Source organism: Mauremys mutica, unplaced genomic scaffold (genome assembly GCF_020497125.1).
Source record: "Mauremys mutica isolate MM-2020 ecotype Southern unplaced genomic scaffold, ASM2049712v1 Super-Scaffold_100303, whole genome shotgun sequence".
NCBI classification, from domain to species: Eukaryota; Metazoa; Chordata; order Testudines; family Geoemydidae; genus Mauremys; species Mauremys mutica.
The window spans coordinates 177,113-189,941 of record NW_025423309.1 but is presented as its reverse complement, the minus strand read 5'-3'; the positions used below and the strand labels follow the sequence as shown (position 1 = coordinate 189,941).

General features: G+C 48.9%; 1 long non-coding RNA gene across 2 annotated transcripts; it reads right to left on the bottom strand.

The window, feature by feature from the left end:
* Positions 1-2,054: 2,054 nt before the first annotated feature.
* LOC123360782 lies at positions 2,055-12,106 on the bottom strand. 2 transcript variants are annotated; one of them, XR_006576063.1, is made up of 3 exons: positions 12,065-12,106; positions 4,545-4,688; positions 2,055-2,325 (listed from the first exon to the last, which is right to left on the bottom strand). It is a non-coding gene; the product is annotated as an uncharacterized LOC123360782 (long non-coding RNA). The 2 variants fall into 2 exon arrangements; XR_006576064.1 differs by lacking the exon at positions 2,055-2,325 and adding an exon at positions 2,581-2,638.
* Between the last annotated feature and the right edge of the window lie 723 nt (positions 12,107-12,829).

The following is a 12,829-nucleotide window of genomic DNA, read 5'->3' as shown; positions in this document are numbered from 1 at the left end:
TTTCTGTCTGGGTGCGGGGGTGTGGATAAGGGTTGGGGCAGTCAGGGGACAGGTAGGGGGTAGGGTCCTAGGGGGGCAGTGAGGGGACATGGGGCAGGGAGCTTAGCTAGGGAGTGGGGTACCAGGAGGGGGTAGTCGGGACAAGGAGCAGTGGGGGATGGGGGTCCGGGGGGGGCAGTCACTCAGCCCTCTGCCTGGAGCCCTGACCCCCCCCCCTGCCCTGAGCCTTGCACCCCCACACCCTGCCCAGGCCCCTGCCCTGAGCCCTGTACCACCCAGCCCCCTGTTGACTCCTTCACCCCTCCACGACCTCAGCCCTGACTCTGGCACCCCCACACATATCCATGCACATCCCATGCACCCCGCACATCCTCACCCCCACCCTGAGCACCAAACGGGAGCTCCTGCACCCCTCCGGACACATTCCCACCTGCACCCCTCATGCCAAATGGGAGCTCCCCAGGTAAGTGCCCCCACACCCAAACCTCCTGCCCCAACCCTGAGCCCCCTCCATCATTCTAGCTCCTGGCCAGACCCTTCACCCCCAGCCCTGTGCTCAGTGCAGAGAGAGGAAGAGAATGGGCCAGAACCAGGGAGAAGGTAGGTACCCACTATATGTGGGAAGGGCCGGGACCCCACACTGGCAGTGGGCTGAGCGGGTCCGGCAGCCGGGATCCCGGCTGGCAGGAGCCAGCGGATGGAAACCCTGAGCGGCAGTGGGCTGAGCCGCACAGCCTGCTGCCGGTCTGGGGTCCCGGCTTCCCGACTCTTCCCAGCTGGGGTCCTGGCCGCAGGCCCCGCTCAGCCCACTGCCAGCCTAGGTGAACAGAACCCCAGACCAGCAGCAGGTTGAGCGGGCCGGTGGCGTCAGATCAACATGTTAATTTAATTTTAAATGAAGCTTCTTAAACATTTTGAAAACCTTGTTTATTTTACAATACAACAATAGTTTAGTTATATAATATATAGACTTGTAGAGAGAGACCTTCTAAAAAACATCAAAATGTATTACCGGCACGCGAAACCTTAATTAGAGTGAATAAATGAAGACTCGGCACACCACTTCTGAAAGGTTGCCAACCCCTGCTCTAGAGGTTTTTATGGCATTGATCTCCCTTGCAGATTCTCTGATGGCTAACATGGGCTGAGTGCCAAGAGAAGGTTTTCCCACACTCACTGCATTCATAGGGCCTCTCCCGTGTGTGGATTCGCTGATGTTTAGAAAGGTCTGAGTGGCTAGTGAAGCATTTTCCGCACTCACTGCATTCATAGGGCCTCTCACCTGTGTGGATTCTCTGATGAACAGAAAGGGCTGATCTTTGAGTGAAACTTTTTCCGCAGTCACTGCATTCGTAGGGCCTCTCCCCTGTGTGGAGTCTCTGATGTTCACAGAGGGCTGATCTGCGAGTGAAGCTTTTTCCACAGTCACTGCATTCATAGGGCCTCTCTCCTGTGTGGATTCTCTGATGACTAATAAGGCTTGAACACTGACTGAAGGTTTTCCCACACTCACTGCATTTATAGGGTCTCTCCCCTGTGTGGATTCTCTGATGAACAGAAAGAGCTGATCTGTGAATGAAGTTTTTCCCACACTCACTGCATTTATAGGGCCTCTCTCCTGTGTGGATTTTCTGATGACTAATAAGGTGGGAGCTGCGATTGAAGGTTTTCCCACACTCACTGCATTCATAGGGCCTCTCCCCTGTGTGGAGTCTCTGATGGTGAAAAAGTCCTGATCTGTGAAAGAAGCTTTCCCCACACTCACTGCATTCGTAGGGCCTCTCCCCTGTGTGGATTCTCTGATGAATAGAAAGGGTTGAGCTACTAGTGAAGCATTTTCCACACTCACCACATTCATAGGGCCTCTCTCCTGTGTGAATTTTTTGATGGTGAGAAAGGCTTGATCTTTGAGTGAAGCTTTCCCCACACTCACTGCATTCATAGGGCCTCTCCCCTGTGTGGATTTTCTGATGAACAGAAAGGGCTGATCTGTGACTGAAGTTTTTCCCACACTCGCTGCATCCATGGGGCCTCTCTCCTGTGTGGATTCGCTGATGACTAATAAGATGCGAGCTGCGATTGAAGGTTTTTCCACACTCACTGCATTCATAGGGCCTCTCCCCTGTGTGGATTCTCTGATGTTGAAAAAGGCCTGATCTGCGAGTGAATCTTTTCCCACACTCTCTGCATTCGTAGGGCCTGTCATCTGTGTGGATTCTCTGATGTTTAGAAAGGTATGAGCTGCTAGTGAAGCATTTCCCACACTCTCTGCATTCGTATGGCCGGTCCCCTGTGTGGATTCTCAGATGAACAGAAAGGCTTGATCTGTGAATGAAGTTTTTCCCACATTCAGTGCATGTATTTTTTCTCTTTCGCATGAGGATTTCCTGCTGGGTTGTGGTTTCCTTGAGGCCCTTCTCTGTTCCCCAACAGGAAATAAATTTACCCGCTTTCTTCCCTGGCTGGTTTCCCTGCTCTCTTTCTGGTCTGTGCTGAATCTCACAGGAGTTTCCCGGCTCATGACTCCAGGACACATTCCTTTTCGAACTCTGTGATAATTCTCTGTGTTTATCCACTTGCTCAACATTTCCCTGCTGAGAATTCTGCTCCTCTTTCTCTCCTACCATTGCATCACCTGCTGTGATAGAGACAGAAACCTCAAACAGGGATGGAAAGGGGAAGGCCAAACCAAAACAAGTGCTGGAGAGAGGTCAAATAAAAATCAGGAACTGAACTCCCCCAAACTCTTCCCCCAAATGTAGTGGTGGGATTTTATGTTTGTATTTTATATAATTTAGAATGAAGGATACAGAATAATTATGTAGCATGTATTAAGTGTATTGGTGTATGATCTGAGCACATCCTGCCAGCCACCTTTTTGAATAACAGAAAGGAATGGCCTAATGGGCCAATGGGTAGAGATACATCAGCCAGGATCCGTGTCTGGACTGATTTCAAGGCAGTAACAGACCTTTGCGGGTCACCAATTTGTTGTAGGTTTAGCATTTTAAAATAAGTAAAAGAATGCCATGGTTGTTTTCTTTTGCATTGCAATTTGATGTTCCTGTTCAAAATGTTGTGTGTAAATTAATTGTTTTGTGTGTGAATGAAAAATGTAGGTATTAAGAGATAAGTGTGAAGGCCATCACTGAACCAAATGTACAAGGGAGGAACCGAAGACAGATGCAAGGGCACCAGGAGGCTGCAGCACACTCCTACTGAAATGTCAAAGGAGACAGACTGATGATTCTAAAGATGAGACAGGCACCTATCAATGGGGACCAGACAGCTATGATCAAAACCAGGCTGGGAGAACTCCCTGAGGGACTTGATGAAAGAACAAGATAAAGGATGAGAAGGACAATTTAAGAAAACAAACACTCGTCAAACAACAATTAATTACAGCATGACGGTGCAAAACTCATTGGTCACAATGAAGGAAAATCCCTGTAGAAACAGGGTGCCTTGCCATGAAACTTTGGGTTCATCCTACCAAGACTTCCCCAGAGAATCATGTTGCAGCCAACAGAACCCAGCTCCTCCTACATGTGATCAACCTAGCTGGCCACAAGATTGATCTGGACTCTGGACTGGTAACTGTAACATCGACCGGCAGGGCAATGTATGTGTGTGGCGTAATTGAATGCATATGCTAATTGCTGTATCTTCAATAAACACAGTGTATTGCCTTTTCCCCTGAAAAAGATCCTATGTGCTTAAGCATAACACAAGTAAGAGAGAGGAGGGGATCAATTTGGCCTTCACATCCCATCCAAATTCGCAGGGGGAAGGGAAGAAGCTACTGCCTGGTGTCTACTAGGATCTACAGCAGGCCTGCACCACTCGTAAAGCAGCGAGGGCCATATTACTCCAAAGAAAACAGCTGAGGGCCAAACCCCACCGGCCCCGCCGACTCCCCTCCAGCACCAAGCCCCCCGAAACACAACATCCCCCCAGCGCCGCCCAGCCCCCCGAAATACTCCCCCTCCCCAGCACCGCCCGCCCTGCTGAAACAAACCCTCCTTCCCCAGCGCTGCCCCACCGAAACAGGAGTATTGAACCTTGGTAATATGTTATAGCGGGCCCCTAAGGTAGTATAATTAAGGTAAAAGAAAAATGTCTTTTTGCTAGAAGTAGAATGAGCTCTTCCCCCAACTTTGTAATCAATTGCCCTGTTGAATGAATGAGGAAGGCGTGGAAGGCAGCACCTCCAGACAGCTGCAACCCTTGGAGAGGGGATGGGAATCAGACCAGATCAGTAGAACAGGTTGGCCACCAACTCGCAGCTCGCCTCCTTAGCCTCCCTCCCCCGCTACTGGCTCACCTGCAGCCCCCCCAACCCACAACTGCCTGCCCACACAACTACTCACCCCCCGCGGGCCGCACAGTGAGCCCACGTGGGCCGCATGTTGTGCAGGCCTGATCTACAGGAGACCATGAGCTAATTTACCCTGAGGATATGACCCCTGCTAGGGACAATAATGAACCGACAGAGCTCCCAAGGTCTTTGTAGGGGTTCCCAGATGTTTCCTTCAGGCACTTACAGATTCTGAGTTGGTTTAATGTTTCCTCATCTGTGCAGGGAACTCTCAGGATCGCTCTTTCCTCTGAACCCTGGAGGTCTGGGACCCATGGCTCTTCCCCTTGTTCCTGCTGGGAGATCACATCAGGTTGGGAAACTGGAAACCCTGCTCAGATGAAAGAAAATAAAGGAGTTCACTTGATTTCATAACTTTGTCATAAAAATAAATCTATTAATTTAACTTCAGTGCTTAGTGTGAGCTGGTGTGCCTGGGACAGTCCTCACTGAAAATGCCAGGGTCAGGGCAGGCTCAAAAAGGGAGATGCTCCTAAAACTGGTGGTTAATGCTGAAGTTAAACTCACTGACCAGTCACAAACTGTGCTTCTGATCACCCACACTGGTTATCGAGAAGCTGAAAAAAGAAATCACCCAGCCCCCTTTATTGCATTGCACTTCTCTGACTCCCAATCAGCACCTAGGTCCAGTACAGTGAGAGGTTATTTAAAAACTCTGCGTGCATAGACAAAGAGTTCTTCTGACCCCAAAGGGCCAGCCACATCACCAGGTTAGTATAGGTTTGGATCTTACACAAAATACCATGTTCTCTGCCAGTCCTTTAGCATCTAAATTAAAGATTTATTATAAAAGAAAGAAAAAAAAGGGAGTTGTTAAATGGGAAAGGAGTCAGATACATTCCGAAATCTATATATCAGGTTCTTAGCAGTATTGGTGAGTTGCTGGCTTGAAAGTCCAACTGGAACATATCCACAGTTTGGCTGGGTCATTCAGTCCTTTGTTCTGTGGATAAATGTAAAGTAATGCACATTGGAAAAAATAACCCCAACTATACATACAATATGATGGGGGCTAATTTAGCTACAACGAGTCAGGAAAATGATCTTGGAGTCATTGTGGATAGTTCTCTGAAGATGTCCACGCAGTGTGCAGAGGCGGTCAAAAAAGCAAACAGGATGTTAGGAATCATTAAAAAGGGGATAGAGAATAAGACTGAGAATATATTATTGCCCTTATATAACTCCATGGTACACTCACATCTTGAATACTGTGTACAGATGTGGTCTCCTCACCTCAAAAAGATATTCTAGCACTAGAAAAGGTTCAGAAAAGGGCAACTAACATGATTAGGGGTTTGGAGAGGGTCCCATATGAGAAAAGATTAAAGAGGCTAGGGCTCTTCAGCTTGGAAAAGAGGAGACTAACGGGGGATATGATAGCAGTATATAAAATCATGAGTGATGTTGAGAAAGTGGATAAGGAAAAGTTATTTACTTATTCCCATAATACAAGAACTAGGGGTCACCAAATGAAATTAATAGGCAGCAGGTTTAAAACAAATAAAAGGAAGTTCTTCTTCACGCAGCGCACAGTCAACTTGTGGAACTCCTTACCTGAGGAGGTTGTGAAGGCTAGGACTATAACAATGTTTAAAAGGGGACTGGATAAATTCATGGTGGCTAAGTCCATAAATGGCTATTAGCTAGGATGGGTAAGAATGGTGTCCCTAGCCTCTGTTCGTCAGAGGATGGAGATGGATGGCAGAAGAGAGATCACTTGATCATTGCCTGTTAGGTTCACTCCCTCTGGGGCACCTGGCATTGGCCACTGTCGGTAGACACATGTACTGGGCTAGATGGACCTTTGGTCTGTCCCGGTACAGCTGTTCTTATGTTCAAGGCTTCCATTTGTAGAAAAGTTGCTCCAGAGGGTTTGAAGACAAAATGGAGATGATGCAGCTGCCCTTTATATTCCTTTGGCCTTGTAGCTTCTACTTCTTGTATCCCAAACACAAGCTTCACAGCACATGGCATGGAAAAGCCTTGGAGTTCTCAGTACACAGGCTGTGACACAGTAAGGAAGGGGGCAGATTGACCTGGGAATGTCGCAGGGGAGTTTTACTGGGACTGTCTGCATTAGGGATGGGATAGCAGGGGATGACTTCACTTGAGGGATGATACCTGAGCCTGTAACCTGAGCCAGGATGGGGGTTGGGGCAGGAATCTGGACAAAGGCTGGAGGAGGAGCCGGGGGAAGGCTGGGTGAGATTGCTGGAGGGGGTTTTCAGTTTGGAGCAGTCTGGGGAAGCAGAGGGAACCCCAAGGCTGGGGTCTAAACTCCCTGCCTCCCCCCCACCCCCAAGGGACCTGACTGAGGGGTCCTGGCTGTACCTACAAGCTCTGTTTGGGACTGTGTTCCTGTCATCTAATAAACCTTCTGGTTTACTGTCTGGCTGAGAGTCACGGTGAATGAAAGGAAGTGAGGGTGCAGGGCTCTGACTCCCCCATACTCCGTGACAACTGGTGGCAGTGGTGGGATGTACTGCACCCCGTGGATGGCGCTTCCCGCAGTAAGTGACTGGTGAGTAGTAAAACGAAGGGGGATTGATGGGGACCGGTGTGCTGAAGATTCAGAGAGGAGCGGTTTTGGTGGGCGGAGGAGCTATGCTTAACCCCTGGGAGTGTGTGACCAGCGAGAAGGACTGTTGCAGTAATGGGGTCCCCCTGGGGATTGTGGTGAGCAGGCTCGGGGCGGAGTCATCTGTGGCTTGACCCTGGAAGAGAGGTGGTGACCAGGAAAAGGGCTGGCACACTAGGGGTTCCTTCTGGAAACCATGGGGAGCTGAGAGCACACAGGCCTGTGAATGGTCAGTGGGAAGATGTATAAGAAGCGCCTTAAGAGCGACCAAGGCGAGCTGTGCAGGCAAAGGTGGCTGTGCATTGGGAAGCTCACCAAAGAACAGCCGATTGCCCAGCTGGAGGAGGAGGATTGGTCGGAAGAGCCTGTCCCTGTCTCTGAGGGAAGCAGCCCGCAGATGAAGGGCAGGCACCAGTATCTGTCCCATCTGGGAGTGGTCAGATGGCTGCCGAGGACATCCCAGGACCCCTCCTACCTATTTCTAGGGAAAGGGCTGGGAGGAGCCCAGCAAATACTGAGGGCACCGTGACCCCAGCAGACATAGCCGCCACCATCACTGAGCTATGCAAGAAGGGGAAGCCAGACAAAGTGGTCTGGACCAAGGAGTGCCAGACGGCTCTCTGTGCGCTGAAGGAGGCTCTGCTCAGTGGCCCAGTTCTGGCAAACTCAGACTTTGACAAGCCCTGTATGGTGTTCACCAATGCCTCAGACATGGGACTGGGGGCAGTGTTAATGCAGGATGATGAAAAGGGGGAGATGTACCCCACTGTGCACCTGAGCAAGAAATTCCTACCCCAGGAGCAACACTAAATGGCCATCGAGAAGGAATGCCTGGCCGTGGTGTGGGCCCTTAAGAAACTGGAGCCATATCTATTTGGGCGACACTTCACCGTGTACACAGACCACTCTCTCCTGACCTGGCTACACCAGATGAAAGGAGCCAATGTTGAGCTCCTGAGGTGGAGCCTGCTCCTGCAAGATTATGATATGGACATGGTCCATAGGAAGGGGAGTGCCAACATGACAGTGGATGTGTTGTCCCAGAGAGGTGGCACTGAACTTCCCCAGGTCACTGGTCAGAGTGACCCCACTCAGTTCAGTCTCGAAGGGGGGAGAGACATGACACAATAGGGTGTGGCAGATTGATCTGGGAATGTTGGAGGGGAGTTTTACTGGGACTGTCTGCACTGGGGATGGGATAGCAGGGGGTGACTTCACTTGAGGGATGATACCTCAGTCTGTAACCTGAGCCAGGAGGGGGGTTGGGGCCAGGTGACACCTTTGCCCAGGAATCTGGACAAAGGCTGGAGGAGGAGCCGGGGGAAGGCTGGGTGGGACTGCTGGACGGGGTTTTCAGTTTGGAGCAGTCTGGGGAAGCAGCGGGAAGCCCAAGGCTGGGGTCTAAGCGCTTTGCCCTCCTCCTCCCCCCCGCCCCTCCCTCCCCCCCCATGAACCTGACTGAGGGGTCCTGGTTGTACCTACAAGCTCTGTTTGGGACTGTGCTCCTGTCGGCTAATAAACCTCCCCCTTTACTGGCTGGCTGAGAGTCACGGTGAATCGCAGGAAGTAAGGGTGAAGGGCCCTGACTCCCCCACACGCCATGAGCCAAGCACACCCCTGCATGTCTTGCTGACTCAATAGGTGTATCCCCTTAGTTCTTTCCATGGGTTCATTGTACAGCTGATGACCCTGGATGGGCCATCAAACAGGGTAGGCAGTGCTGATGCCAATATGTCTAGGGGTGTCACCCAGAAACGCTGCACAAGTCTGGAAATTCAGATGTACCCTATATATCTATAACTCACAATACAAAGGTGATACAAATATAGAAACAAAATGATCATACTTGGAAAATCATAACATTTTCACTGACACCTTACATAGCATATCTAGCATGAATCATTGCAATAATTTTATTAATAAAATAGTAATACAAAGTATCTCACAATTCCATACAGTGTCACACTTAGTAAAACAATGAATTCCCAGGGCCAGCTACCCAGGTCATTGAAGATGCCAAACACTTTGTGTGTGGTCCCAGAAGATATGTGGATATTTCAATCCCTCAGAAGCAGACACCGTGTCAGTCTGTACCCCCTATGTCCACTCTTCTAAACAATTATGACCAATTTTGTACATAGTATGGCTTGTGAGGTATCATTTGAAAACACAATCTACTGAATATTATCCTCCTGTTAAAATGTGTAGTAACACTGTATGTAAAGTTATGAGATTTTAACTGAAAAAGTTACAATTCTGGGGAACACCCACAGACCAGTTCCTCAGAGACAGCAAGGCAAATAGCTGGCCAAATGGCCATTCTCTGGCAGGGGAATGTGTGAAGACGACATTTACATTCCATCACAGGGACCACTTGAAGCTCGTATCTTCAACAGACAGCCTGGCACCATGACTCAGCTGAGACTGAAATTGTTTCTAATAAAGGACTGAATTACAAAAAGGTGAGGAAAATGCTTGAGACTCTCTCTCTCTCTCTCTCTTCTTTCCCTCTGCTCATGATAACTCCTGAAGAGCTGAAATTGGACAGCAGGGGCGGGTTAGGGGGGAGTCCTGGCTGAAAGGAAAACCAGCCTGTCTCAGCAGCTGGTGAGAAACATTTGCTTTCTAGCTGTTTTTAAGCTTGTTAACTTAGACACTAGTTTTTATCTTGTATTTCTTTTGTAACCAATTCTGACTTTTATGCCTCATTACCTTAGTTACTTGAAATCATCTTTTTCCCGGTAGTTAACAATCTTGGTTTATTGTTTATCTAACCAGTGTGGTTGGATTAAAGTGTGTTGGAAACGCCAATTGGGATAACAAGACTGGTGTACGTCATTTTCCACTGATGAAATAACAGACTTCATATGAGCTTGCACTGTTCAGTAGTGTGCTGGACAGTGCAAGATGCACATTTCTGGGGGAAGTCTGGGACCAGAGAATTTTCTGGGGTTCTCCTGTGGGGTACTGTAATTTGTGAGTCACTGACTAGCAGCACTCAATACTGTGTAGCTGGGAGCGAGTTACATGCTGGAGACTGTGTGTTACCTGCCCAGGAGTGGCTGCTCTCACAGTAAAACAGTGTAAAAGTCACCCCAGCCTGGGGAACTGAGGGAACACAGCTGTTCAACACTCCAGATTGGACTGTGGTTAATGTCACAGACATTCACTTTCAAAGAGGCTCCTAAAACCTAGAGAAAGTAAATCCATGTCCCAGAAATCGAAGTCTCCAGAGAAAGGGCAAGTCTCCCTGGCTCTGCTTCTTGCTGACAGACAGGTCCAGAGACAATGAGAGAGTCCTGGGGAAGCTGGGAACAGTAACCATGGGCTGGTGGGGTTCGGTGGAGAAAGGGAACAGGAAGGGCAGGGATATCACTGAATGCAGGATCTCAGCAGTACTAGATGTCAGGATAGCACATAGTGCAGCCCACTGAAAAGCATAATCCCAACTACACTTATAAAATGATGGGGTCTAAATTAGCTGTTTCCACTCAAGAGAGGGATCTTGAAGTAATTGTGCATAGTTCTCTGAAAACATCCACTCAAGACGCAGAGGCAGTCAAAAAACAAAACAAACCAAACAAATAAAAAAAAAAAACCCAGACTGTTGGGAATCATTAAGAAAGGTACTAAGACAGAAAATACATTGCCTTTATATAAATCCATGGTACACCCACATCTTGAATACTGCATGCAGATGGGGTCACTCCATCTCAAAAAAGATATATTGGAATTAGAAAAGATTCAGAAAAGGGCAAAAAAATGATTAGGGGTATGGAACAGCTTCTGTATGTGGGGAGATTGAAAAGTCTGGGACTTTTCAGCTTGGAAAAGAGATGAAGGGGAGTATGAGAGAGGTCTATAAAATCATGACTGGTGTGGAGAAAGTAAATAAGGAAGTGTTATTTACTCCTTCTCATAACACAGGGACTAGGAATCACCAAATGAAACTAACAGGCAGCAGGTATAACACAAACAAAATGAATTATTTCTTCACACAACGCACAGTCAACCTCTGTAATTCTTTAACAAAGGATGTTGTGAAGGCCAAGACTAACAGGGTTCAAGAAATAATAACAACAATAAATAATAAAAAAAATTATAAAAATATGATAAATTCATGGAGGACAGGTCCATCAATGGCTATTAGCCAGGATAGGCAGGGATGGTGTCCCTAGCCTCTGTTTGCCATAAGCTGGGAATGAGTGACAGGAGATTCATCATTTGATGATTCCCTGTTCTGTTCATTCTCCCGGGACACCTGGCATTGACCACTGTCAGAAGACAGGGTACTGGGCTAGAGGGACTTTTGGTCTGACCCAGTATGGCCGTTCTCATCTACCAGGGAATCTAGTGAGTCCAGAGTAATGGGAGGGAGTAGGAAAATCCCTGGGTGTGGAGAACACTGGGAAATTAGAAGCTATTATTCAGGAGCAAGGGCTCTAATTAGTCTGGAAAACCAGAATGTGAAAAATAAGAATCAGGTCATGTGACTTAAGGAATAGAGCCAGAAGAGAAGAGAGATTGTGGCTATTACACACAGTGATAGGGGAGCAAGACTCTCCATGTCTCAGGAAGTTTCACTACCAACCTAGGCCATTTTCACATGCTGGGGTGCGATCCAGAGCAGTGAGGAGTTGTGTCATCTGTAATCCTGGGTGAGATTCAGTGTTCTGCAGCTGGAGCTCCCCTGTCTGGATACCCCCAGCCAGCAGTCAAGGATGCACTGAGTGTCCGTGTGATAAGTAACCCTGGACCAGCAGCTCTGACTCCTGCAGCCTGCCTGTTACACCCCAAGCACATTCTGGTCTGGGTAAAGAAGACTCAGGGTTTGAGAGAAGGTCTGGGGTGGGAAGCTTCTGTTGGTTATGCTGGACCTAACCCCCAGTTTTACTTATGCGAACAGGAGATATTTGACATTGTGCGATACAGCTCCTGTGCTGTTCCCAAAGTGTTCTGCAACAGGGGAGGGTCTCTGGCAGTGTGTGTGTCACTGGCATATTGGGGTGCTGCTGGGACAGGGCAGAGCAGAGGTGGCATTGTGGGGCTGGTGTGAACCTTCTCTCTCCATTTCCCCTTCCAAGAACTGAGGGGACAGTAACCCTTACCCAGTGAGGTCACATTCTCATAATTCTCCGGCATGACGTCTCTGTAGAGGGCTCTCTGAGTGGGGTCCAGCAGAGCCCCCTCTTCCCTGGTGAAATGCACAGCCACCTCCTCGAAGGTCACTGGCCCCTGAAAGAGCAAGAGTCCAACACTCAGTACCTGCTGCACCACTCACAGCCCCACTGTTAGTGGGGGACAGGAGCCAAACAGAAGCTCTGGGTGGCTCGCAGTCAACAGAATTTCACCCCACCCCACCCAGAGCATCCAGGAAACACCAGGTTAAGGGGATGAAGCAAGAGCCCCTTGTCTCTCCCAGCAGATCCATCACCCCCCTACTAGCCACAGACCGATACAGGAGATGGAGCCCCTAGCAGGGTCCAGGGAGAGCTCCCTGGTAGGAAGCCCAACACCCTCCTCATTGTGAGGAGCTGGATATGAAGGGAGGGGAATTTCCCCTAAACCTGACTAGTGGGTGCCAACCTTTCATATCTCACAGCAGCCGCTGGTTAGGCTCCAGCGCTATGAATCTGGTCAGTTTTCCTAGCCCCATGTAGGTGGGTTATTTTCTGTTAAAAAATTAGGGCATTTCCACCACTGAACTTCATGGTTCCCAGAATCTAGGCCACTTATTAAACAACTCCCAGCAGGTTTGCCCCTCCTGCCAGGCTAAGCCCACAGAGACATTTTAACCTCCCTTCTCCCTCTCCCCATCCCATAACTAAGTCTCTGAACACAAGGCTAGAAAAGAGCAGAACCAAAGGAGTCAC